The sequence below is a fragment of the Sitophilus oryzae genome, unplaced genomic scaffold (assembly GCF_002938485.1).
Source record: "Sitophilus oryzae breed Bouriz unplaced genomic scaffold, Soryzae_2.0 scaffold_1432_pilon_pilon, whole genome shotgun sequence".
Lineage (NCBI taxonomy): Eukaryota > Metazoa > Arthropoda > Insecta > Coleoptera > Curculionidae > Sitophilus > Sitophilus oryzae.
The window spans coordinates 413,325-438,887 of record NW_022146096.1 but is presented as its reverse complement, the minus strand read 5'-3'; the positions used below and the strand labels follow the sequence as shown (position 1 = coordinate 438,887).

At 32.6% G+C, this 25,563-nt stretch overlaps 1 protein-coding gene across 1 annotated transcript in view; it reads left to right on the top strand.

The window, feature by feature from the left end:
- Positions 1-25,563, top strand: part of LOC115876365 — a 323,773-nt gene that overhangs the window by 252,321 nt on the left and 45,889 nt on the right. The window lies entirely within an intron of this gene.

The window sequence follows — 25,563 nt, the reverse complement described above, 5'->3', positions numbered from 1 at the left end:
GTAAGTCCAATCTATTTCCAATCGCGCGTTTCAAAAATGAATTATAGAAGAACGCCGTATCGCCAAACAGAAGTATGATTAACAAAAGTTTGATGACATTTAAAACAGGTTTTAGCTATCGAACTCTAAAACTAGGTTTTAATAAAAGTATAAATTTAATCAAACTTTGAAATGGCAAAACTAAAATGTTTCCATATTTGCTCTCAATTTTGTTATATTTTTTTGCGAATATCAAAGTTAATATTTGAAGTTTTGAAATATTTAAATTTAAATTAAAATGAAAATAAAGTTTTCAAATTCACGATCAAAAAAAATCCTTTTGATATGGCCACTAGAATTTATCGTTGGCTTTGTTATTCTGCCTGTACGATAGATGCGTATTATTGGTTGCCTAATCTCGTTAGTTGCGCGAGAAGTGCGCGAGCTATTTCTGCTTATACTGGCGCATTCGTCAATTCGGAAGGCGTGTTCTGTTTATATTTGGCCTCGAATGTAAACAAACGCTACCGGTTCCTTTTGGCGAAAATATAATATTGTTTGTACGATTTCTAGGATGTTTTGCAATGCCAATTTTTCTGTTCATTTTAATTTTGTTTAAATTTCTGCCATAAGTAAATAAATCTTTTATAAATATTTTATTTTTCTAAGATTATCATTTTGGATCGGTCCGAGGTCCTGGCAACGGGATACAAGAAAATAAATAAAAATAAATTGACTGGATCTTGATCAAATATTTTGCTCGTTTGGCTGCGTCAGATTTTCCCACTGCTACATCAGATAGGAAAACATATTTACACGTGTCCGTCTGTCGTCTGTATATTATTGTCGCAAAGATAATTCTTTTTAACATTATGTCATTGTTGATATAAATACGTTCGTATTTTTGTTTAAACACTTAGAACTAGATAACTTGATTTGCATTTAAGAGTAGGTAGTTAAATACTTGTTGTGGAAAACAAAGAGTAGGGACTAACTGTGTAAATATCTTCTAGTATACAGGGTGACAATTTAAGGGAAAGGAATCGGGAATATCTTTGATTCTTTTAGAAAAAATTCTGTCTATAGTCTATAAGATTTTAAATAAATATCGAGGTACGAGAAGGGGAACATCGGTTTCTCTGAAGTACCATATGATCGAAAAAAACAGGGTGAAAGAAAAGCTTCGAGAAAGAATATTATTTTCGAAATAGATTTTTGTCTGAAAACGTTCTATCCTTTTTTAATCTTTAATTTAAAAAAAAAAAAAGAAGAAAGTTTTATGTCACGTTCTAGTAAGCAACGTCTAGAGATTGGTCTCTCCAAAATTATCATCGATTATCATTTCCCAGCCGTCTTTGACGCCGTTTTTTTTTCGATCATCCGATATATTTGAGACTTTCTGGCTTTTATTTTTGTCTAAAAGAAAGTCAAAAATGTAGAATACTTTGAAACAAAGATGTCTCAAAAACTAACTCTAACTAAAACTCGAACAGGGTGTGTCAAAAAATACGAAAAAAATTGGGAAAAATGTATTATAGAGTTCGTTAGAAAAAGTTTAGGGAGAATTTCTTCAACATATCCAGTAATAATAGAAAATTATTTGTACTTGTCATGCGATAACTGTCATGTCAGGATTTTACAAATAGCTTGCTACGGATTTTTCTTATTATTAATTGAACACCATAAGTAAGAAACAGGCTGAGTGCGAAGAAAAAGATAATTGTGTTTTTATTTTATCTTCAATATATGCGAACCGCCCCTTACGGATAATACCGGGTGCGTCTGAAAAGTGGCTCACCTCTTTAACTTTTTTTATTTTTCAGAAAGAAAATGAGATTTGGTATGTTAGTATATAACATAAATTAGGATTGATTGACGTATCCAATTGTTTTTGGTCACTTCCTGTTTTACCGGAAATGACTACAACTTTTGATTTTTAAAGAACATCTTCGGTATTTTTTACTGTATTCGATAGAAAATGACACTCTGAAATAGAGTGGCATATCATATGTCAACTTTTGACATTTTCGCATATATGGTCTCATTTGAAATTGTAACATGCGGTTCATAACGACAATTTGACTCGAAATACCAAGTGTGTGGTACCAAATTATTCTTAAAAAATGCTTTTTATATTCTAATGAGCCATACTTGTTCCATTTGAAAAAAATGAGATATGATTAAAAATACGATTTGGGCATCTTTTAACCGGCTAGGACAAGACACGAAAAACAGACGATGAAATCTATTTTTCCAAGACTCCTTGATTAAAAATTAGTGTTTTTGACACAATTTAAAATAGGTACGATTTTTTTTTGAACGAAAATGTCAAAAGTTGGCATATGATATGTCATTCTATTAAGAGTGTCATTCGGGGTACAAGCATTGGTATCTCGGAAACCGTAAGAGATTCGAACATCATTAATTGGGAGAAATTTACGCCTTGGGATAATATATATGTCATCAAATTTTTTTTAAAAATTTCAAGGATTGCTGAGTTATTTAGAGAAAAAACGATTTTCTTTTAAATCAGTTTTATTTTTTTTCTGTCCTGACTTGTAGGAAATTCTAAAACTAATCCCATTCTCATGGCCACTTTATCAAGGCTACCTGATTTTTAGATTTTCAAATTAGCTGATAATTTGTGAGATGATAGACCAACTTAATTTTTTTAAATACGAATTTGCATTTTGTATTTCTTTGAATTCGCCATTTATTTAGTTTTGGGCACTTGAAACAAAATTTATTTTAATTAATTTTTAGTCCGGCTCTGGTTTTTTAAAATATCTAATCTATTCATCGTAACACCACTTATGAGCTTTAAAACTTAACAATGATGTATGGTATAATATTGAATACGAAAAATCAAATACAGTAATATAATAAAAACTAATATAAAATAACTAATATAAACAGTCAAATAATTTTCCCGGAAAATGGATTGGAAATGTGGAGCAATCTAATGGAAGTATAAAAATATCTGTTGAAAGGGCTTAAAAATAATATCTTTAAAAAACTGACCTGAATATTACTTATTTGAATCTTTTATTTGGCTCGATTTTCCTTATTCAATGTTAATTAGCGCTTATCAATATTATTACGATTATTATAATAAGGTTAAATAATTAAAAAAAAACAGAGCCGGACTTGAAATTGGTTCAAATAGTGTTGTTAAAGTGCCCAAAATAAAAGAAAATATCAAGTGTGCCATATCATTGTACTCAGGAGACTGAATTCTTTCAAAACCTGGAATAAAAAACGCAGGTCCGCATTTAAAGAAAAATAAAATTGATTTTTCAGTTCTTGAAAATTTTGAAACTTTTTTGATAGCATGTTGGCTAACATGGTGGAACCCAAGGCGCAACTTTGTCCCAATTTAACCATCTTCGCATCTATTACGGTTTCCGAGATACCAATGCTCGTACTTCGAATTTGTAGCACCCTGTATAGAGAATTGAAATTTTGAATTAACACATTTAAATAACTTTATAAACCTTCTAAATGATCTGATACTCTTGATACGGACATGAAAAACAATTATCTTAAAAAAAAACATTAAAATTTGTTGTAATATACAGTATGTCCCCGTATGTATGATTGTCTTTATAAGAGGAAAAACTTTTTATTATTGACATTTTGAGAAAAATGCATTCTTCATAAATATTTTTGCTTGTTCTAAAATGGTTAATACCGTTTATACTTTTCTAAATTGCCATGCTGTTTTAGACAAAAAATAAAAACATGAAAATACGGTTGAATTTTTTCCTGAAAGTCATGAAAAACAAAGGGTGTTTCTATGCTAATATAATTTCCATTTCATTCTTTGATAGATGGTTATTATTAATTTTGATTAACGTCATATTTTTTGCTGTTGTATCACATTTTGCGATAACTATTTGCGATAAGTATCACATTTTGCGATAACTATTTGCGATAAGTATCACATTTTGCGATAACTATTAACTATAGCATGGCCCTTTCCGTAGCATTCAACTAAATACATTTTGTGCTTCTTTAACATTTTAAAACAGCAAAAAATATGACGTTAATTAAAATTCTATCAATAACAATGTATCAAAGAATGAAAATTACATTTTATTACCATAGAAATGCGTTTAGATTTTTGGGCCTTTAACTACATTTTCATTTTTTTTTTTAATTTTTTCTAAAACGGTTTGGAAATTTGGGAAAGTACAAACGGAATTAACAAGAATGTCAGTTATGAAGAATGTTTTTTTCTCAAAATATCAATAATAAAAAAAGTTTTTCCTCTTGTAAAGACAATCCGGGGACATACTGTATAGTTAAACAATGTGAGTGGGTACTGGTCATTGAAATTAGTTTTATTTTAAAGCTAATTTTAATTGTTTTGACGAATTAAATTGTTATCATCCATGATCCTTTTGCAAAACCCGCAAATCAAAAAAACATCTCTGTTGTTATCAGAGCCAGCTACGCACGCGCTTTTTATTTTTTCCCGTTTTGTTTTGTTTTTCGTGGCCAATTACGCGTCTCGCGAGCAACAATCCCATTAAACCCGGCAGCGTGTTCAATTTTTTCGCCGGCTAGGCTTACTAGATCGCCGCGCAACAATATCGCATAGTCGATCGCGTTATCGCATCGGTATATATTCACGGTTTTCCGTCAAAAAAACACGTTTTGGAACCCGCTGGAACCGGCCGATAGGTTCCGATGCCGGTACTCATCAAACGTCAGTCGATTTCGTATGTAGCATGGGCCGAGGTTGTATCGGCGCGATAAACGCTGTTTTTTTCGTTGACATTTAGTGAGATTTATAGGGTGTAAGTGAGATGTGACGATATCCGGAGTGAGTTTAAATGCAATTGGTTGGGAAAATGATTTTGTTTATCGGTTTTTTGCGGTAGCAATTTTTTAATAGAATTATGCACCAGCAGATGTGCATGTCGTGATTATTAATAAATGTTTTTTTTTTGTATTAATTGATGCTCTTGAACAAGTAAACTACATTTACAAAAATAGTTAAAATACAGTGTGATTCAAACTTGGCGCCTTGAATTAATAATACGAGGAAAATGGAAAGTAAAATTGCAATGTTGATCGATAGGATCCATAAGGAACTGGTTACTGGTTCAGGTATATTTTTTGTATATTCTTCTACTAGTAGCTATATACCATTTAGTTTTTTTTAATCGGAAAGAATATATTTCCATTCAACTTTTATATAGAATCTGTCTATGGAGATGGAGGAAAAAAATGACAGTAACCGTTGTTATCTCTTTTCAGAAGAGTATATTGTTTTATTAGGAGTAAAAATGACATTTTTTTTACGAGATTGTACGTTTGACATACAGCCGAGGCACAAAAAGTCACTTTTACTCCAAATAGAACATGCTATTTTTTTCAAACGCCACAAAATTTCAAACTATAGTTACGGCTCGTTGAACTTGACACTTTAAGTCAGTTTAATAATATATTTTTGTACTTTTATGCTTAGGAATAAAAGTGCTTTACTTTTATGCCTAGGCGTTAAAATCTTCGTTAAATTGACTTTTTTATATTGTCAATCACGTCGCAAAAATTAATACTTTTGAGACGTTTGAAAAAAAATATATTTTCGGGTATTTTTTGGATGTTTGTCGAAATTTTTCCTTATATGTAAAAAGGTGCGTTCACACCGGCTGCGCCGCACAAATCATTTTTTTTAACATATACTTTTGTGCGCGCTAAAAAAAATACACTTCAAAAGTACATGTTAAAAAAATGTTTTGCGCGGTGCGGCGCTGAGCGAACGAACGCACCTTTAGAGGAACTATAAAAATGGGAAACATCCCATTTTAGTTATAATGGGAAAGAACATATTCTTCTGAACAACAACCTTTTTATATGATTTTTTTTCTACGGATTTGGACAGTGCAAGTGGCATCTTTAGCAAGAGCAAAAGCAAAAATTTCGACTTTGATATTAGTTACCCATAGAGATAAAGAAAAAAAAATATAAAATTTATTTAGAGATATTCTTTTTTAGTGTGGCAGAATAAAACGGTATATTATGTTCGTCAAATATTTTTGACTGTTTGATTTGCTAAACCCGCGAAGACGTTGAAGCCTTTAGTGTTACAATAACGAAATAAAACACTAGTTTTCCACAATACACCAAAACACATTTCTTTTTAAGATTGGACGCACGTTGCTCTAACCAATCAGTAGCAGATGGTTAAAATTCAAAATTAACTAAATAAACTTACTTGACTGTCATATTGATCATAACATGGTTAGAGAAACGAGCATCCAGTAATAATAGTAAAGTGTTTTGGTGTATTGTGGTAAATTAGTGTTTTATTCTGCTCCCATCAAGACTGAAAAAAGCTTTTTATATAAAAGTTGTTTGAAAAATCTGTTCTTTCCAATTTGCCAAAAAATAGTATGGTTTAATATAGATATAGATGAACGAAACTATATACAAAAAAATATAACTTAACCGGTCTTTTGTACTAGCTTCTACGTCCCACTAGTCAACTCGCATACCCAACGTTGCCGTTTGTTGTCCCTTAATTTCGCAGTTCTGCACGCGCATAAACGATAATCGATCGGGTATTTCGCGTGCAATTTACACAAAAAAGGCTTACCCCAGAGACCAAACAACGCAATCAAAACACGCCTATTTTGATTGCTATTACCAACAACTGTAATTAAATAAAAAAATAAAAAAGTTTTGGTTTGGGTTAGTGATGGGCAAAACTGTTATTTTTAGATAACAGTTGAAACTGTTATAGTTATTTATAAAAAACAGCTTAAAATAACAGCTTAATAATAACAGGTTTCTTTATTTTATTGCTAAATATCTGAAAGAATATGAGGCGGTCACCGCCAGGCGTATTAACGCAGTTGCAACAATGACGTGCTAGGTGGTAGTATTTCCAGGATGTCATAACATTTCTAAATATCGATTGTTATCTAAAATACCTCTCTAAAAACGGGGGTTGTTTACAAATAAGCGCTGTTTACAAATTGCGATATAAAAAAGCCAAAATGCCGCCACTCGTCTATATCTATAAATTCCGATCTACCTACGCCCTACCCCTCGATCCGCGTAGATTCTGAATTGCGTAGCAGTGTACAGGGTGCATCTCACTCGACGGGCGAGAAGCTCTTCGTTATGATTTTACCATTTGCGGTCAAAAAATAGCAATATAAGAAAATGTGTAGTATATTCTTCATAAGTAAACCAACTACACACTAGAGTTCGAATTAATTTTACACTTAAACTAGCATGTACAGTTTGACAAATATAGGAAGAGACTTGGGGATAGCACCGGTCGCGCACACGATAGAGAGAGAACGCATTCGGCGGAAGAGAGATGCAGTTACGCTACGAAAAATCTGATTGAAGCAAATTTGTGGGATGTCCACTGCGCATCGGGGGGCGTCTCTTATTTTATATTTCTCACGTCTCTAGCTATACTTGTTAAGTTGTACCCGCGACTTCGTTCGCATCGAATTATTAATTTGTAATGGTGATGATAAAGCAAAGCAAGAATTTCCATTAACATACAAACTGGATAAAATTTTCTCACATTTGCCAAAAATATGCTTTAAACGTCGAGCAGTTTAAGCAGAATCGTGGTTAATCAATTACTCAACTTTTTGGAACACCCTGTATTATTTTTTAAAAAATTTCAAAATATGTAAAAAAACAAAATAAATTATGCGTGTCCAATCGTTTTCCCGAAAGACTAACCGTTTTTTAAATAATAAATATTGTAATATTTGAGGGGCGTTTTCACCCTCTTGGAATTTGAGATTCGAGAAACCCCTCCTTATCGCACCTCTACACCCCACAGTCAATCCGTTTACCAAAAATCAGCTTTAAACGTCAAGCAGTTTAAGCAGAATAGTGATTACTCAGTGGTCATATTTTATGAAACACCCTGTATATATTTTGTAAAAATCTCAAAATATGTAAAACAACAAAATAAAATATACGTGTTTAAGAGTTTTTTCGAAAAACTCACCAGTTTTTAAATAAAAAATATTCTAATATTTGAGGGTGGTTTCACCCCCTTAGAATTTGAGTTTCGAAAAATCCCTTCTTATCGCACCTCTACACCCTAAAGTCAATCCGTTTTCCAAAAATCAGCTTTTTACGTCAAGGGCTTTAAGCAGGATCGTGATTAATCAATGACCAGATTTTTCAAAACACCCTGTATACATTTTTAAAAAATCTTAAAATATTATTCTGAAAATTTTTCAGAATAAATAAATACTTAAATATTGAAACTTAATAACAAAGTATTGAAACATACAGCGCCATAATATCTCGACCTCCGCCCGTTATGCTCGTAACAGGTTGAAAAACAATATGTATCTAAAACAACTGATGCGTTATTCTCCAACCTGTTTCAAACCTCCGATTATCTCGAACGCCGTTCTGTTATGCTCGTAACAGGTAAAAAAACAACATAGCTAAAACAACTGATGCGTTATTCTCCAACCCGTTGCGAGCCTCCATCGACAATCGACCGATGCAGCAGCGCTCCTTTCCCACTCCTGTTATCTCGACAGCCAGGCGTTATGCCCGCAACTGTTTCAAAAAAGCTGCTTCTTTTATATCCTATTATTTTTAAGCTGTTGTCAGCCCAACACGACGCGCCGCGCCGTAGCGCATACCCCACTCCGTTGTCCGTTGTATCTCGCCGCCTGTATCGATGGTTGTCGAAATAATAGGTTTTCCATCCATACTAGTTGTTTTTTGGAATTGCTTCGAGCAGCATCGAATTTCGTGGCGGTGCAGAGCGCCGACTTCGTTTCACGAACACTCGATCTCTGCGTGTCGTTATTTTATATCTGTTATTTTTTAAAAGCAGTAACGGTTGCGTTATGTTATTTCTAAATAATTGTTATAAAATAACAGATAGTTAAATAACAACCCATCACTAGTTTGGGTTGGGACACGATCCTGGGACCTCTCGTTCCCGAAACGACTGCCTTACCAATGGATCCACAGCTGCTCTTGCAAAATTGGCTATAGCTAGGCGTTACTTTCCGCGTTCAACCGTTCATAAAATAAGGCGACAGCAAACGGCAACATTGTTGGGTATGCGAGTTAACTAGTGGGATGTAGAAGCTTCTGTCTTTTGTCAATTAAAACATTAAATCGTGTGTCAATGAATTTTCTATTTTTATTTACGATTTTGTCGTATTTAGCTGAGTTATATTACATATTTACTTAGCCGAAGCTCCAAGTTTGAATCACCTTCAGAATCAATCTTTAAAAAAAAATGTTTGACAATATACTTGTGTCTGTCATGTCACAAACATATTAAGCCCGGTTGACACGGGGTCCAAGTATACATGAACCAAGTACACTTGGATACTGCCATATAACTGTACTTATAAGAATGCTGTGCACGTTTCACCTGTACGCTGCTTCTATCGTATCAACTATATTATCCAAGTCAGGTTAGAAGACTTTGTAAGATCTAACTAATTAAGCTGGCTTTTCCAACTTACTTGGATGCTACAAAGTCTTCCAACTCTACTTGGATAAAGCAGATGGATACGACAGAAGCAGCGTACAAGTGAGACACGCACAGCATTCTTTAAGAACAGTTATATGGCAGTATCCAAGTGTACTTGGTTCATGTACACTTAGACTCCGTGTCAACCGGGCTTAATAAGTGTGTGACATGACAGACACAACTATGTAGTATACAAAGAAATATTTTTAAAGGTTGATTCTCACTATACGTTCCGTATCAGCTACTTTCCGTTTCCTTTTCGTTTACGTAAAATATTATATAATGTAAATGAATAGGACAATGTTCACTACTATCCGTTCAGTTTTCGTACTGTTTCCATTATTACGTTTAATAGTGTGAATACATCAGTCTTACTTACTTACTGCCATTACTCGCTGACGAGTATTTGACACGCATCGGAAGATGGTTACGCAAGGCGTTTTCTTTCACGAGCTTTTCTGTGACTGAAAAGCCCGATACGTGATATTATCTCCCTTCCGCCCTCCGGACATTTGAAAATCTCATTACTTTGTTGCCTATTTACTCTGTGGTTGTCGTTGTTAACATGTTAACTGAGTTTACAATTGTTCTCCATTGCATTCTCATTTGCGCTGCTTTTTCCCACTAATTCTGCATGCTGTAGGTTTCCCCTTTAAGTTTTCATGGAAAATATCTTTGTGTCTTTTGAGTTGTCCACCCAGTTTCCTCTTACCTCCCACAAGCACACCGTAAAGACGAGATTTCGGTAGACGATTTTCTTGCATCCTGCCTACGTGGCCAGTCCATCTTAAGAGGGATCTAGTAATCATGAAAAAGCTAGCGCTCTCGCAGCTTTTTCAAAGACTGATACGTTTGAGATATGGTGGTACCATTTGATTCTTGACAGTTGTCTGAACTTTCTCCGTTGCAACTTGTTGAATGCGTTCGTGTGCCGGCGCGCGGCGCACAGTGTGAAATTTACGGGGTGTAGCTGGAAAAAAATATTTAAGCGACTCTTTTAATGAAATATTAGTCTTTTTCGTTTTTATATAAGAAATTTTATCAAGGCAAGGTAGATCATGCACCCAAATAATCGTAGAGGGTATATACAGGGTCTCTTATAATGTTTAGTACATATGGGAAACTTTTTTACTATATTATCAGTGATTCATAAAATGCTATTTTTAAGAAAAAATTTTGTTGATTAGAGAATAGTTTTGAGGTTAGTAACTACGGAGTTTAATATACGGAGTGTCTAAAATTCTACAAAATGTGGCGTTGCCGAACCAAAATACATAATCTATAAAAAAAAGGCAAATAAGAAAGTACTATATACAAGCAAAATACACTATAAAATTTTTGTGGGTCAAACCGATTTGGAAAAACTATCTAAATCGGAGAAAATCAGACAATCAAAGAAAATAAAATAATCAATTGTTGATTTCTCGACGAACCGCACCACACAAAGAGACTGTATTTGAGGTTTTTCTTTCATTTTGGTACCCTTTAATAATTTCTTTTTAATCGAAAATCTCCTCTTAACCAATCAGAATTTTTAGATTAGAAGATATGTTTATGCCTATTTGCCTTTTTCTATTTGTTCTCGATTTTCTGACAAAACGTCCTGGTTAGGTTAGATTAGAAACTCTTATATTTTCTTTGACAGCTCTTGAAAGATTACTAGAATCAAAGCGTTCCAATATAAAATTCACCACAGCGCTTCGCCGCTTCTTTGGAGTGTTAGAAGTCCAAACCTCATATACATCCTGACGAGTGAAGCGCGCAGGCATCTTAAAAAATATATATGTATAGCTAAAGCGCACCTAAACGCAGCTAATTTTTTTTATGTCGTATGCTACAATAAGTGGGCTTTCAAGAAATGACAAAGTTATCGTGGTATTATGTGGTATTATGTAACAAAAACATATTTAAAGTAGCTAAATTGCAATTTTCCATAGGTAACTGCAGGTACTTCTTTAACATTTCTTTTGAGTCAAACTATATAGCAGAAATATTTCTAAAAATTATAGCTTACCACAAAGGCCTAATATAAAAATAATATCAATGTAGTTATTCCGTGAAAGTAAACGCTTCTCACTAAAACGCCTGCAAAATTTGACTAAATGGGCTAGTTATTTTAGATGATTTTATCGTTTAGTCCGAAAGATAAAGTAATGAGCATTTTTAAATGATAAGCTTGATTTTAAAAATAAACATATGTTTATTTATTGATGAATGAACATTCCTTGAATAAATTTTACATTAACTTAGAACCTGGGATAAAGTTGGTAAATCGAATTAATTCCACCTAGAACGTCAAAATTTCACACTGTGCGGCGGTTCGACACCCAGGTTTCGCTTCCATATAAAATGGCGGGGATTATTGCTCGGTAAACTGCAAGTTTCGTTTTTGTGCTACAGTCATGATTATAGAAAACCCTGTCTTTTAATTTCCAGAATGCTCTTGAGGCGCTGCTAATTCTGTTCTGAATTTCAGAGTCGATATTTGCCTTTACCGAAATCAAACTGCCGAGTTAATTGAATTCCGCTACATATTCTAGTAGTTCTCCGATTTTTATAGCACTGTTACAATGAATACAATCAAATTATACGGAACGGATATGGGACGGAAACATATAGTGATAATCAACCTTTACTATTTTAAAATAACTTCAATTTGATACTTAAGTAGGTATACTGATTTTTACGACAAACAGTGGTCGACCTGACATAATTTGTCATCGATTGTTATTTTAAAGGTCATTTTAACGCCACTTTTTTTCATCGTACGGTATATTCATAGAGATCAAAATACCAGACTTGACAGAATATACAGAAGTACTTATTACTACTTTAAAAATTTAAGTAAACAGCCTTGATACACAATAATATTGTTGTATTATATTTGCCAAGTACTCCTTAAAAGAATTAAAATGCGATAACGGATTTATCTTTGAGTATTAGGAACTATGTTATCGATAAAAAACTACTTGCGGGGTGTGTGTATAAATGCTGTGTAACATGTTTATCTGTAACAGATAACATATCCGAGACCAAGTGGCATGTTTTTAGGCGTCTAACTAAATAAGTCGTAAAAGTTAGTTTAGGGTCAATTTAATAGACGAGATAAAAGATAATTAGATATAGTAATTAATTATTTATGAGTGTAATAGACTGTTTTTTGTTTACTATACAGAAGACTTAATTATAAAGAACATGCCTATACTTAAGTATCAAATTAAAGTTATTTTTGATTATGGACTGTTGAGTAAAGTACTGGAAATATATATTTTATTTTTTATTACATTTAATCAAAATTGGTACATATATTAGAATAGCGAATATTGTAGCATAGGACATACCTGTCAGGGTTGAGATAATTAATGAGTTCGAATTTCCTATAAAGATATAAAGAAACAGCAGGTTTAGTCGTGACTGACTAAGTTAAGAAAAAAACTCAATTTTAGTGAGGATGCAGTCAATTATCACCACATAGGCTAATAAAACTGCTTTTTCAATTTATCAATCTTTCGAGAAATTTATTCTCATCATCAGGATAATTTCTAAAATGTTTAAAAAACAAACTTACAAATGAGTCAGTTAACACAACATCACCCTTTACACAATAAGTCCTTAGAAACTAACATCATTGGACATTGGAATTACAAAGAATTCCCTTTATAAATGTATATGTATTTTAAATATTTTTTAATTGACTGATTCGTAAGTTTGTTTTTTATACAATTGCAAAACTTTAATGCCTTTTTTTTAAAGAAAATCTATTTTACTGACCAGCATAATTTACTGACCAGCTTATATACGTTACTACTATCTAAATACGTACTACTACCACCTTAATTTTGCTACTACCACCCAAAAATAAACTACTACCACCTTAATTTTGCTACTACCACCCAAAAATAGACTACTACCACTTTAATTTTGCTACTGTCACCCAAAAATATACTATTTAATACTTAAAACTTAATCCGAGATTTGCAATGCAAACCATAAAAGCATTTTTAGAATCGCAGTGTTTATATTATTTAATCTTGTTTGTTTTCTTACTCCTGATATGTTTGCATTTTATTTTTATATTGCTTATGGTAGTGGTAGTGGTAGTAGCAAAACTATAGTGGTAGTAGTTTATTTTTGGATGGTAACAGCAAAATTAAACTGTTAGTTGTCTATTTTTGGGTCGTAGTAGCAAAATTAAGGTGGTAGTAGTTTATTTTTGGGTGGTAGTAGCAAAGTTAAGGTGGTAGTAGTTTATTTTTGGGTGGTAGTAGCAAAATTAAGGTGGTATTACTTTCAACTAATCTCAAAAAGGAAATTTAAAATTTGGTCAGTAAAATAGGCACCCCTCTTTTTTATACATTTTAGAAACTGTCCTGATGATGGGAATAAATTTCTCGAAAGCTTGACAAATTTAAAAATTAGTTTTATTAGCCTATGTGGTGACTATTGACTGGGCATCCTCACTAATTTTTTTTCTGCTTTAACTAACAAACGAAACGATGCTAGCTAGTTTCTGATGGTGCCTGAAATAAAAAATTGGCAAAACGTTAACTAAAATGGTATAATTTCAAATTAAACCTAGAACCAAAACCCTAAAAATACGAAAAATATATTTATATTTAAAAGAAGGTTCAAGAAAATACACAAACATATCTTCAATGATGCACATAGTAAACTTCAAACTGAAATATAAAAATATTACTTCTACGCCTATTGTGACGTTATCTTCTTTAATTGGTTTACATGATCATGTAAATTAGTGCTAAACTTTATTTAGAAACAAAATTTAGTACCAGTTTTATTTTTAACTTTATTTTTTTCTACGCGGGATGTATTTTTGTTGTAATTTCTATCGCGTTCCGCGGCTCAGATAATAATAGTTCTATTAGCGATAACTCAGTTAAGCCAGATGTACAATGTACATATTTGCCGGTATAAGCTGGTGTTTTTAACAATAATAAACCGATTATTTCTCGCCCACTATGAGGTAATTCGTTTATAAAATATGTCTTTCTTGTTGACTTTTTTTAAATATAAATACACTCTGCTGTGGTCATTTAATCAAGTTAATGACAGCGATCTTATAGATCTCTTGTGTCCCCCTTAGTAGCTGAATATTGATTCTTATTTCTTAACCATTTCGTATATTGTTATTATACATATTTTCATTTATTATACACAATTATTATTAGTCTTATAATTATTTGTTTATTTATTATTATACTCGTATATTGCAGGTTGTATGGGAGGGGTAAAGTTAATGACCGCGATCTTATAGATCTCTTGTGTCCCCCTTTCTTAAGTTATAACTCATCATACAGTCTTAGGACTTTGAAAAAGTCGGTATCTGAGACAGTTTTATAGAGGTTTGTTTTCCATCTCCGATATCAGTTGTACCAAAGTTTATGGCACGAATGGCTGTCGTCTCGGTGCACTCAATGATATGGTGTTCTGGCGTTTCCATATTTTCTCTACAAAATCTTTATTCGCCGTTGTTTCTTAGCTTCAATCTACTGAGGTGTTCATTGAGGAGACAGTGTCCTGTTAAGAACCCCGTGACAATCCGAAGATTCTTCTTACTTTAATCAAGAAAAATCTTTGATTGTTGGAGGATTCCTATTCCAGGTTCTTGAGATCCGCTTTAAGTTGCGAAGCAGAACGATTCTGGTCCAGTTAGTAGAGTGTTTGCTCCTTTTCTAGCTAAATGCTTTGTTATTACCTACCTTTTATCCCTTGGTCAGCTAGCACCCAAATATACCTAGCACCCAGATACCCTAATTTGCTCAACTCCTTTAGGCATTCTTTGACCAACTTCGGCTTGATGGTTACTGAATTGGTCGCATATAAGCTGCTCGACTGTCGGATAAGATGAATATTCCTTATATCGATAGGTCCTCTCCAAGATCAGTTATTGTGTTGATTTTGCCTGAAGGATACTGGGGTAGGTACCCATTAGTACGGAGTATTTAGTTTTCGAACCATCAATATACCACGTTTTGGTATGGTCTTTTAACTGCTGTGCAAACGTTTATTGCTTCCAATTCTTTTTGTTGCTCAATACTACAATGAGGTGTTTCTCAAAGTTGTGCATTCTTGGTATACCATCTACAGGAGTTGGAGGAGTGGATTTTTTTTGTGGGTATTTCAAGCTCCTTATTCATTATTATAAAAACATTTTAAAAGCTATACTAAAATTATTATTTTACAGTATTATAACTACTTATTAAATTAATAATATAATTTTTATTATCTTAATTTATTATTAGCTTTCATCAGAGTATTTTTATTTTTCTAGTTTGTTTAGCAAATTTCAATATTTTTTTACTTTAATGTACAATGGAATGAAGTTTCTACCAAATCTCTCACCTTCTTTCACACAACATGTATTAGGTAATAGCACATTATAGTTTTTAAATGGATTTTAAACTTGATCAATTAAGCAATGGAATTTTTCTCTACGTGACACATGTATGTAGTTTATTTTTTTAGGAATAATTTAAGAAGGCGTTTCCAAGAAGAGTAATTTAATGAATAAGAAAAAAAAGAATCTGTAATGCAATCCTTAAAACTATTAAGTAAATATTCTTGACACACATTTGAAGACTCATTTTTGCAAATTTCTGTAAATATCGTCATTTTTAAAATGAATATATTTATTTTATATAAAAAGCCACTGGGGTTAGATAATTTATCAGGACTCTTGTACAGTGTTAACATTTTATTTTATCCCACTTTTAACTGGCCATAGCTTTAAATCCCTGGTGTACAAGCATATCTTAAACTCGAGTTCGACCGAACTGTGAAAAACGCTGAATTCGGCAATTCTATTTTAATATATTTTTTTTATTACCTATAGGATTAAAAGATGATCAAAACCCCAGTTTAAGCCTCAAAAATGGCTGGCTTAACTTCACTTGTCAATTAGGTAATTTTTGAACTAAGTTCAACGATAATAGGAAGTCACCCTGAACCGCGTACAAACAAACCGAATCTTAGAGAGAAAGGACTGCTGTCAAATACCACAAGGTTCTTTTAGACCGACAATTTAAACTTTTAAAAAAAATTATAGTCAAATACGTCTTGATATTTAAATTCAAACCAAAGCTATTGATTGAATTACATACAACCAGGGTAAGTCTTAAATAAGTGCAAATATTTTCAGGGCGATAGATCTCGATAAAAGAAACATATTTTCTCTTTACAGTTTTTCAAATTAGTCCAAAAATTTAAAAAATATATTTTTTGCTTAAATTTTAAGAACCACTGGATCTTTTCTGGATTTTCTTTCTTGTAAATTTAATCTACTACCAATGTTGCTATATTATAAAGAAATTATAATTTCTAATTAAAAATTAAAAAAATTACAAAAAATTTCATATTTTCAAAAAAAAAAATATTTTGCGAAAAGAACCTCATAACCTCACCCTTTATATAAATTTTGCGTTTTATAGTGTTATTGATTAAAGTTGTTATTGAACATCTCAAGGAAAAACATCAGATATTTATTTGAGAAATAATTAACGTTTCCCTATTAATGCTTATTATTTTAGACGGTTTACACTAAAAGATACAGGAGAATTTAATACCATGTCGTAGACTAACATTAATCTTTTTATCCGATAATCACTAATTTTATCATCTATTATTGAAATGGTCAATATTTTTAACACACATATTCTGAACATTGATGTAAATATCATTATTGTTTTTTTTTTTAATTTCTACATTTATTACGTAGTAACGTACTATTTTTATAGGTAAATCAAAAACGGCCTTTACACTACTCGCGTTCAAGTCAAAGTAGAATAATGAAAAAGGCCTATTTCTTAAATTTAAGACGTTATACTTAGTATATTCATAGCCTTTTATATTTATAACAATTTTCCAAACGTGAAATCCATTTTTGAAAGATAGTAACCAAATATAAAAAGTTATGAACATTCCAAGTGGTTTTAATCTTAAATTTAACATTTTTCAAAATGTAGAGTTAATCGAATTGTGCAGTGAAAGGCTCATTTATAGCTTCGCTTTTGTCGTCAATGGAACGTCCTTAAGGCACACTACGAGGCTTGTCTTTTATATTTTGCATATATATGTAGAGGCAGAAAAAAAACCGGTAGATAACTTTAAAACACTATTGTTTTTCGTAGTATTCTACACGAAAAGAAATGCATTTTTGCATCCGTTGGAACCAATTCTGAAAGCAGTTATTCCACTTGCTTGTTGGTACCTTCAAAATTTCATTTTTGAAGGCGCTGACTGCATCTTCTAGAGACTTGAACCTTTAACCACGAAATGCATTCTTAATTTTTGGAAAAGTAAAAGAGGCATTCGTCGTTGAGGGTTTGTTTTTCGAAGCTCAGCATTTACTTCCGGCAAACAAATAGATATGTAACAATCAGCAGTAACAGTTCTTTGATCTTGCAGAGGAATTGTTGCTGCAGAGGAATTGTTACCCGCTTTTTAGACAAATGTCCACCATCTTATTGGAAACGCTTTAGGAACAGATAACATTTGTAGGTTTTGGTTCATCTCAGAACACCCAAAAACAGCCGATTAACGTTTATTTTCGGGTTCATAAGAGTAAAACCAGAATTCATCACCACTGACAACACTGTATATATTTTTTGAGTTTCTTGTGTTAGACCGGTGTAGAGGTTTTTGACACCAATTGACTCTAATTGCTTTCTGTTCTTCTGTGAATAGATGCGGTATCCAACGAGAAACTATTCTTTTCTTTGCAGATAATTCTTCACTTAAAATTTGTTGAATTGAGGTCTTTGAAATTACCCGAGGAAATACTATAAAATAATACTAATATAAAATATACCTAATGATGCTTCAGTTTTACGATTTATAGTCATTTATATATTATACATGTTACTCTTCTTGTATCAGCTCGGTAACAAGGGGCCGTTCTCTGCCGAAAATACTGCGACCTGTGAGGCCTATTGTGTTTGTCCCCTTTCTATATCTGCACCCATTCTCCTATCCGTGTACCCTGCACTAACTGGGAAGGAACTTATGCAGGTTCTTGATAGGATGGGAGCATAGTTCCTCCGGTTTTAGCCTAGCTTTCCCAAATAAAAAGTGTCGCTTGCGATCCAAAGCCTCGCAGTAACATATTGTGTTCTCCGCTCTTTCAGGATCTTTATCGCAGAGTCTGCAGCAAAGACTTCCTTGATACAGGTTGAGCTTGTTCAGGTAATTCTTACTAGACATTAGCAGTTCTTTTGTGGTTTTAGAGCTAGTCCCTCGGATAAAGGCCTTGCTGTGTCTGTGCCCCTATCTGTTTCTCCAGTGGACATTCTGCTTTTCCCTGATCCAGAGTTTTAGTGCACTACGGGCCATACATTTGGGTATTCCCAGTACTGGCTACCCCAAGATAGGATGCTGATGATCCTTGCCTAGCTAGCTCATCGACTTTTTCGTTGCCTTGAATGCCGCCTTGGCCCGGCCCCCGAATAATTTAATCAGCTTACGTACAGCTTCGACGTTTTCCTGAGCGACTGAGGTTGTTGGTGGATCTGTTCTTGGATCGTCGCTAAGACTAATCCGTCCACGTCTCCATACCAACGAGAAATTGTTGACGGATGTGTCGCTTTATTGCCAAAGACAGAAACCAACTAGGCAAAGCATTCTTGTTGCTTGAGACAACTGTCTTCGAAAATTGTAAAAATTATTGCGTGAAAATGTTCTCGTCTAAATTCCATTTTTCGACTGACTCATGAACTTGAAAAATTCAGTGTAGGTACGGCTTTAAACGAAGCGGTCTAAAAGTTTGGTGTTAAGTTAATTGAAGATGTGACAGTTAATTTTGACATTTTATATATGCTGACAGGCGCCTACTATGTTTCTATGCAAGATATTAAAGACAACTCACATATTACAATATGCATGTTCAAGAAAAAAGTGAATTTAAAAATTCTTCTTAACCTTCTGATCATCGTCTGTTTATTTTTATTGCACTTTCTGGCGGTTCAACTACCTCCAATAAACAAGCCTGTAGATATTGCATTAAGTATTTCTGAAAACCCTGTAGAATTTTTAATAAAATTCTAAAATGTTTTAATGTTATTTAATATATTTTTAAGATCTGTTTTAAAATCTGCTATTGTTATTGAAATTTCGACGCTCATTATAGCGATGTGTTTTATCTTTCGGTTCATGTATTTGATAAGATAATTTAGTTGCCCGTTATATGTGTTTATCGTGGTAGTCCGATCGTTTTATAGCTGTCAATATTAATCCGAAAAAAATATCTACTGTATAAAACATTTATTCTAAACTATTTTATAATTTTTATAAATAAATTGGATGATGTCACTGTTTTGCTATACGTTTTGTTTTTCCCTGTTGGATTTTTGTTATGTATAGCTATGTTTTCGTCGACTATAACACATAACGAATTTATTTTTGTTGGAACGTATACGCTATTTACAGCAAGTAAATATTATTCAGTATTTTAGTCGATTAAACTATGTATGATATTAATATTTTGATTTTGATCCACAGACAAAATAAATATCTATTTCTAGATTTTAACATATTTTTAGAGTAGTTCAAGAAAATATGCCCAAGTAAGAAAGAGAGACAAACGTTTTTTTTCCTTTATGTATGTTTACCCTGCTCTACATGGTGTCCCTAGTTGAGTTTGTATTATTTTTTTAGAAAATTACTACTATAAAATAAATTGCGATATAAAAATCATAGGTTACTATATTTTTTTTGAGGAAATTAAATTTATTTGGAAAATTTCTAAACACTATCTGTAACGCCATCTGTAAGAATGTCATTACGGTAAACGGTATAGTTTATATGGTTCCATGAGATCCAAAAAAAGCTCTTTTTTCGACACTAAGTGTATTGAAGTCGGTTTGCCCAAAATAGATATACCGTGTGGTGCATCGGAACGCGGGACATAGGAAATCCGATGTAAAATTTGAAAGGGTCAAATATTTTCTCCCCATATGATTTCATGCAAAAATTGTATGAGACTTTTTTGAAGAGGCATTAAAGTTGTACTGTCATCTAGAATTTCGTTTTATTTGGAATAGGCATCTAAAAGTTATTTGCAAAAATTTACCTTGAAATTAATAAAAATTTATAATACGGCTATAATTAAAATATCAGCAAAAATATGATTTTGTCATTGTCAAATTCGATGTCACTTTTTTTTTCTGTTTACAAGAATTTCTGTGGTTTGAAAAAGGTGGTTAATTTTTTTCTGAATTGGATCTACAAACGAATTAGTTGAACTGAGCTTTTTGCGGTGTATGACTGGTTTGCTGTTTACTACTCGATCATTCGCAGGGCTCGCTCATACCACATACATCCACAACAATTCAAGGGATAATCAAAATATTTGTAACACAAGGAACTTTATTAAACTATACTAATTAATAAAATGTTTACATAATTCTCCGTTCACAGCCAAACAATAAAACAATACCCCAAATGATTGTGAAATTCACACCTCACAATACAAAACTGTTAAGGGGAGAATCTTTAGCATTGTACAGAGGTGTGGTTTTCAGTCCATTTAAATTTCTGTATTTAATATGCCTATAAAGACGGTTTTTGAGTGTGCTCCACAGGAAGAAGATGTTCGGCTAAAGATCTTGTAGTTTTTCCTACTGTATCCCCAATAAACGGAAGCCAATGTTTTTCTTTTCTTCAACATGAAGAATATTTAAGTCATTGTTTTTTTCATTGTTATTTTTGTTTTCACACTTCCATGTGCTCAATACCTTAGTGCATTTAGTTTCAAACCTCCGGTTTATTCTTTAAACTGTTGAGTTATTCGGTAATATTTGGGTAATAGGCTTTCCGGAGACTGAAGCTGCGATCATATTCTAACACAGCGGGAATACTATTTCCAGCAAAATGCCGTTTAATCATCGACATCGTAACTTTTTCAGAAGTTGCGAAATTCATAATTGTTTTATACAAAATTGCTCTGTTTGATATTTTCAAAATTTTGTAAACATACTATGACAATGACACAACCACATTTTTGCTGGTATTTTAATTGTAGCTTTCTCTGGGCCGTATTACAAATTTTACTAATTTGAAGGTAGATTGTTGCAAATGACTATTCCAAATGAAACGAAATTCTACACAAAAGTACAACTTTAAAGCCTCTTCAAAAAAGTCTAATGCAGCTTTTGCATAAAATCATCTGGGGAAATAATACCGTATGATCGAAAAAAAACGGCGTCCAGTTGGCTGGGAAATGACGATCGATGACATTTCCCATATAAATTTACATATAAAATGGCAGCGATCTTCATTTCATAGCCATCGCTGACGCCGTTTTTTCTCGATCATACGGTATTTGACATTTTCCAAATTAACATGGAATTTCCTATGTCCCGTGTTCCAACGCACCACATTATTTTTGACAATAGAGAAAAATATATACTCAGATGCAAAAAAACGCAACGGATTTTCTTTTTATTTTTACATTTACCACATAGAATATCTATTGAAAAACTAAAGTTATATGAATAACTATTTTAACTATTTTTTCAATCGATTATCGAACTAAAGGCAAATAAATCTTGTTTCAAGTAAACCTGATTAATCCATTACGTTCCCAAATATTTTATTGGCACGTACTTGGCCAGAACAATATTTTTCTTCTTCCGCATTTGTTAATTGTTTGAAAAAACAATTTTATATTACAAATTCAAATTTCTCCATTTATGTTGAGCCAACTCGTGACTAAAATTTTAATATTATTCAGGTAAAGAATAATAAATAAAATCAGCAAGTTGTTTTTTATCATATTCTATAAATAATTCGATTAGTGCGAAAATGGAAATGAGTTTTACAACAAAAACAACACTGTAAATTTAAAATGGATTTGAAAAATTTAGTCATTAAAGTGATTTACTGTCTAATAAAATCAGTGTCTATGTGAAACGAGGTTAACACAAAGATGGATTGATATATTTTCTTCGTACGTGTGTTTTATTGTCACCAGGGAAAACCTAAACTAGAACACTAAATAACTTTGTAATAAGAAAACGATACATTGTGCAATTCGAGTTACCTAGAACTCCATCTTTCTTTATTACTCCGGTAACAGGTGATAGGGTTAAGGTGCCTGTTTTTCGTGCCGGTGAGTGTATATTCAAATTTTGTACAATCTAAGTATTATAAATAATCGAGAATAGATAGGTATTGGCACGTATTGGCAATGATTAAAACTAAATCACTAACTGCGTGCTATGAAAACCGGGTATTAAAAAAAAAAGAAAATTACCATATCGACATTTTGGAGGCACGACAAATTGTTTGTTTTCAAAACATTGTCTTCGATAATATTTTCCAAACTATTTACGTTCATAGTTTATTGTTTTAATTTACATAACTGACCTGTTTGTATGAATAATTTGATCCGAGGAACGGGCAGACATTATCCTACGATATTTTTTTTGCTTTCAGCATAAATATTTTTGTATAAATATTATTACTTGAAACTCAAGGAAGTTAGGTGTCCAGTTATTAAATAATAAGAGATTATTAAACAAACAAGTTTGCATAATAGTTAATTTGCTTATATTTTAGCTGATGCTAGTTTAATTTTAACTAAAAAATGTTAAAACATTGTATAAATACATCCGTTTCGATATTTTTAGAATTTACAAAACACTCGAAATTATTTATGGGGCTTTTAGTTTTTGAATTACATTTTTGAAACATTTATAGTCTGCTGTTTTCATTTGGAGAGCCGATTTGTTTCGACAAACAATCCTATTCAAAAACATACTTGATACTATGAATCAATTTCGGTCATGGTAATGGAGGCAAAAAATCAGTAAATATGTAGAGATAGGTAATAATGGAATATCTGAATGGAGTCAATGGGATACAATATCGTTGGTCTACAAAAGAGAAAAATAATTGTTGAAAAAGTCAAAAGGAGACAAAAATTTATTGCATTTTTATTGAACATATGTAACGCTATTGTGAGCTTAATGAATATGAAAATTATTTCAAAATGAAACTAGTAATTAGTAGAAGCCACTAAACTTGAAGAATATAGAGGGAGAAAAAAAACAGATAGTTAACTTTTAAACACTATTGATTTTCGAAGTAATCTTTACTAAGCAAAATAAAAACACTAAATCACCACAATACACCAAAACACTTTTATTTTACACTGGACGCGCGTTTCACTAACCATGTTAGTATCATCAGCAGATGATTATAAACTAAAGTACAATCTACAAGTTGAGCGTTTATATACTCGCTCAGTGGGCACCGAGTGGGCGTGGCAAAATCTAGCCAACCGAGTCAGAGCCAACTGAGCGTAACAGTTAGATTTCCACCACTAGAGTAGTAGGAACAAAGAACTTGAAGAAATTGGACCGTTGACTCTACCTAATAATTAGGTAATCCAAAAGATAAAACACCTCCACTGGAAAGGTCGGGTATTTATGAAATTTCTTGTAAAGATTGTAATCAGAAATATGTTGGGCAAACTAGAAGATCGATATTAACTAGATTTTTAGCTCAGATAAGATATGGTAGACCGGATAAATCTTGCGTTGCCGAACATATTGTTGATAATGAACATTGTATAGATCTTAATAATTTAAAATTAATTAAACAAGTCTCAAATTACAGGCAATTAGATGCATATGAAAGCATCAGAATTAATAAATGTAAAGATAGTATGAACAGAGTCAACGGTCCAATTCCTTCAAGTTCTTTGTTCCTACTACTCTAGTGGCGGAAATCTAACTGTTACGCTCAGTTGGCTCTGACTCGGTTGGCTAGATTTTGCCACGCCCACTCGGTGCCCACTGAGCGAGTATATAAACGCTCAACTTGTAGATTGTACTTTAGTTTATAATCATCTGCTGATGATGCTAACATGGTTAGCGAAACGCGCGTCCAGTGTAAAATAAAAGTGTTTTGGTGTAGTGTTTTTATTTTGCTGTGTAACACCAAAGGTTCCAACCCTCAACTGTAATAATCTTTACTAAGAGAAATGAATTTTTGCTTCCGTTGGGAACCAGTTCTGAAAGTAGTTATTCTAATTGTTAGTTGGTACTTTTAAAATTGCTTTATATAAGACGCTAACTGCATCTTTTGGGACTCGAACCTTTGACCACGCAGTACATTCAATAAAAGTAAAAAAGATGGTAGCACTTAGTCTGGGCTGTATATAGATGGTCCAACAATTCGATTCCCTCAACGACGAATGCGTCTATTTTGCGACGTATTTTATACATTTATTTTAACACACCCTGTATACTTTTTTGTAACCTTTTCGAACCGAATTTATTTTATTCGAAGTTTACTATATTATATCTAACCATTGAAATATCACAGTTTATTCACTTTCATTCTAAATAACTGACCCGCTTCCGCGAAAACCTATAATAAACAAATTGAGAAGATAATAAAAAACAAGCCCAGGCGTTTTAGATGGGTAAAATATTGATTTTCTAGTCCGGCATACGTGCTTCCTATCACGATTTTCTCTCGTCTGCCTTAACCCTTAGATTTTAATGACACTTCAGTTTCCGCATTATCTTTTAAATATTTTCGTCGCACTACAAGGTTATTAGAAATAGAAGAGACTCATTTTAATAAAAGTTCACTACGCAAATATTCCATATTATATATTTAAATTTCAAAATGTGTAATGCTTTAACGGTTTAATATTTATTACTGTAAACTGTGGATAATAATTAAGAGGTGAAACTAAAATAATTTCGGACTTCCATTGTCTTTATTTTCGTTTCGATCAGAAGTATCACTGACCGTTATCAACTATAAACTAATCTAATTCCTAAAACTACAGAACTTTTATACTACAGCCATAGCTACAGCTATAGTGATGGGTTGTTATTTAACTATCTGTTATTTTATAACAATTATTTATAAATAACATAACGCAACCGTTACTACTTCTAAAAAATAACAGATATAAAATAACGACACGTAGAGATCGGCCGCTCGTGAAAGGAAAAACGAAGTCGGCGCTCTGCACCGCAACGAAATTCTATGCTGCTCGAAGCAATTCCAAAAAACAACTAGTATGGATGGAAAACATGTTATTTCGTCAA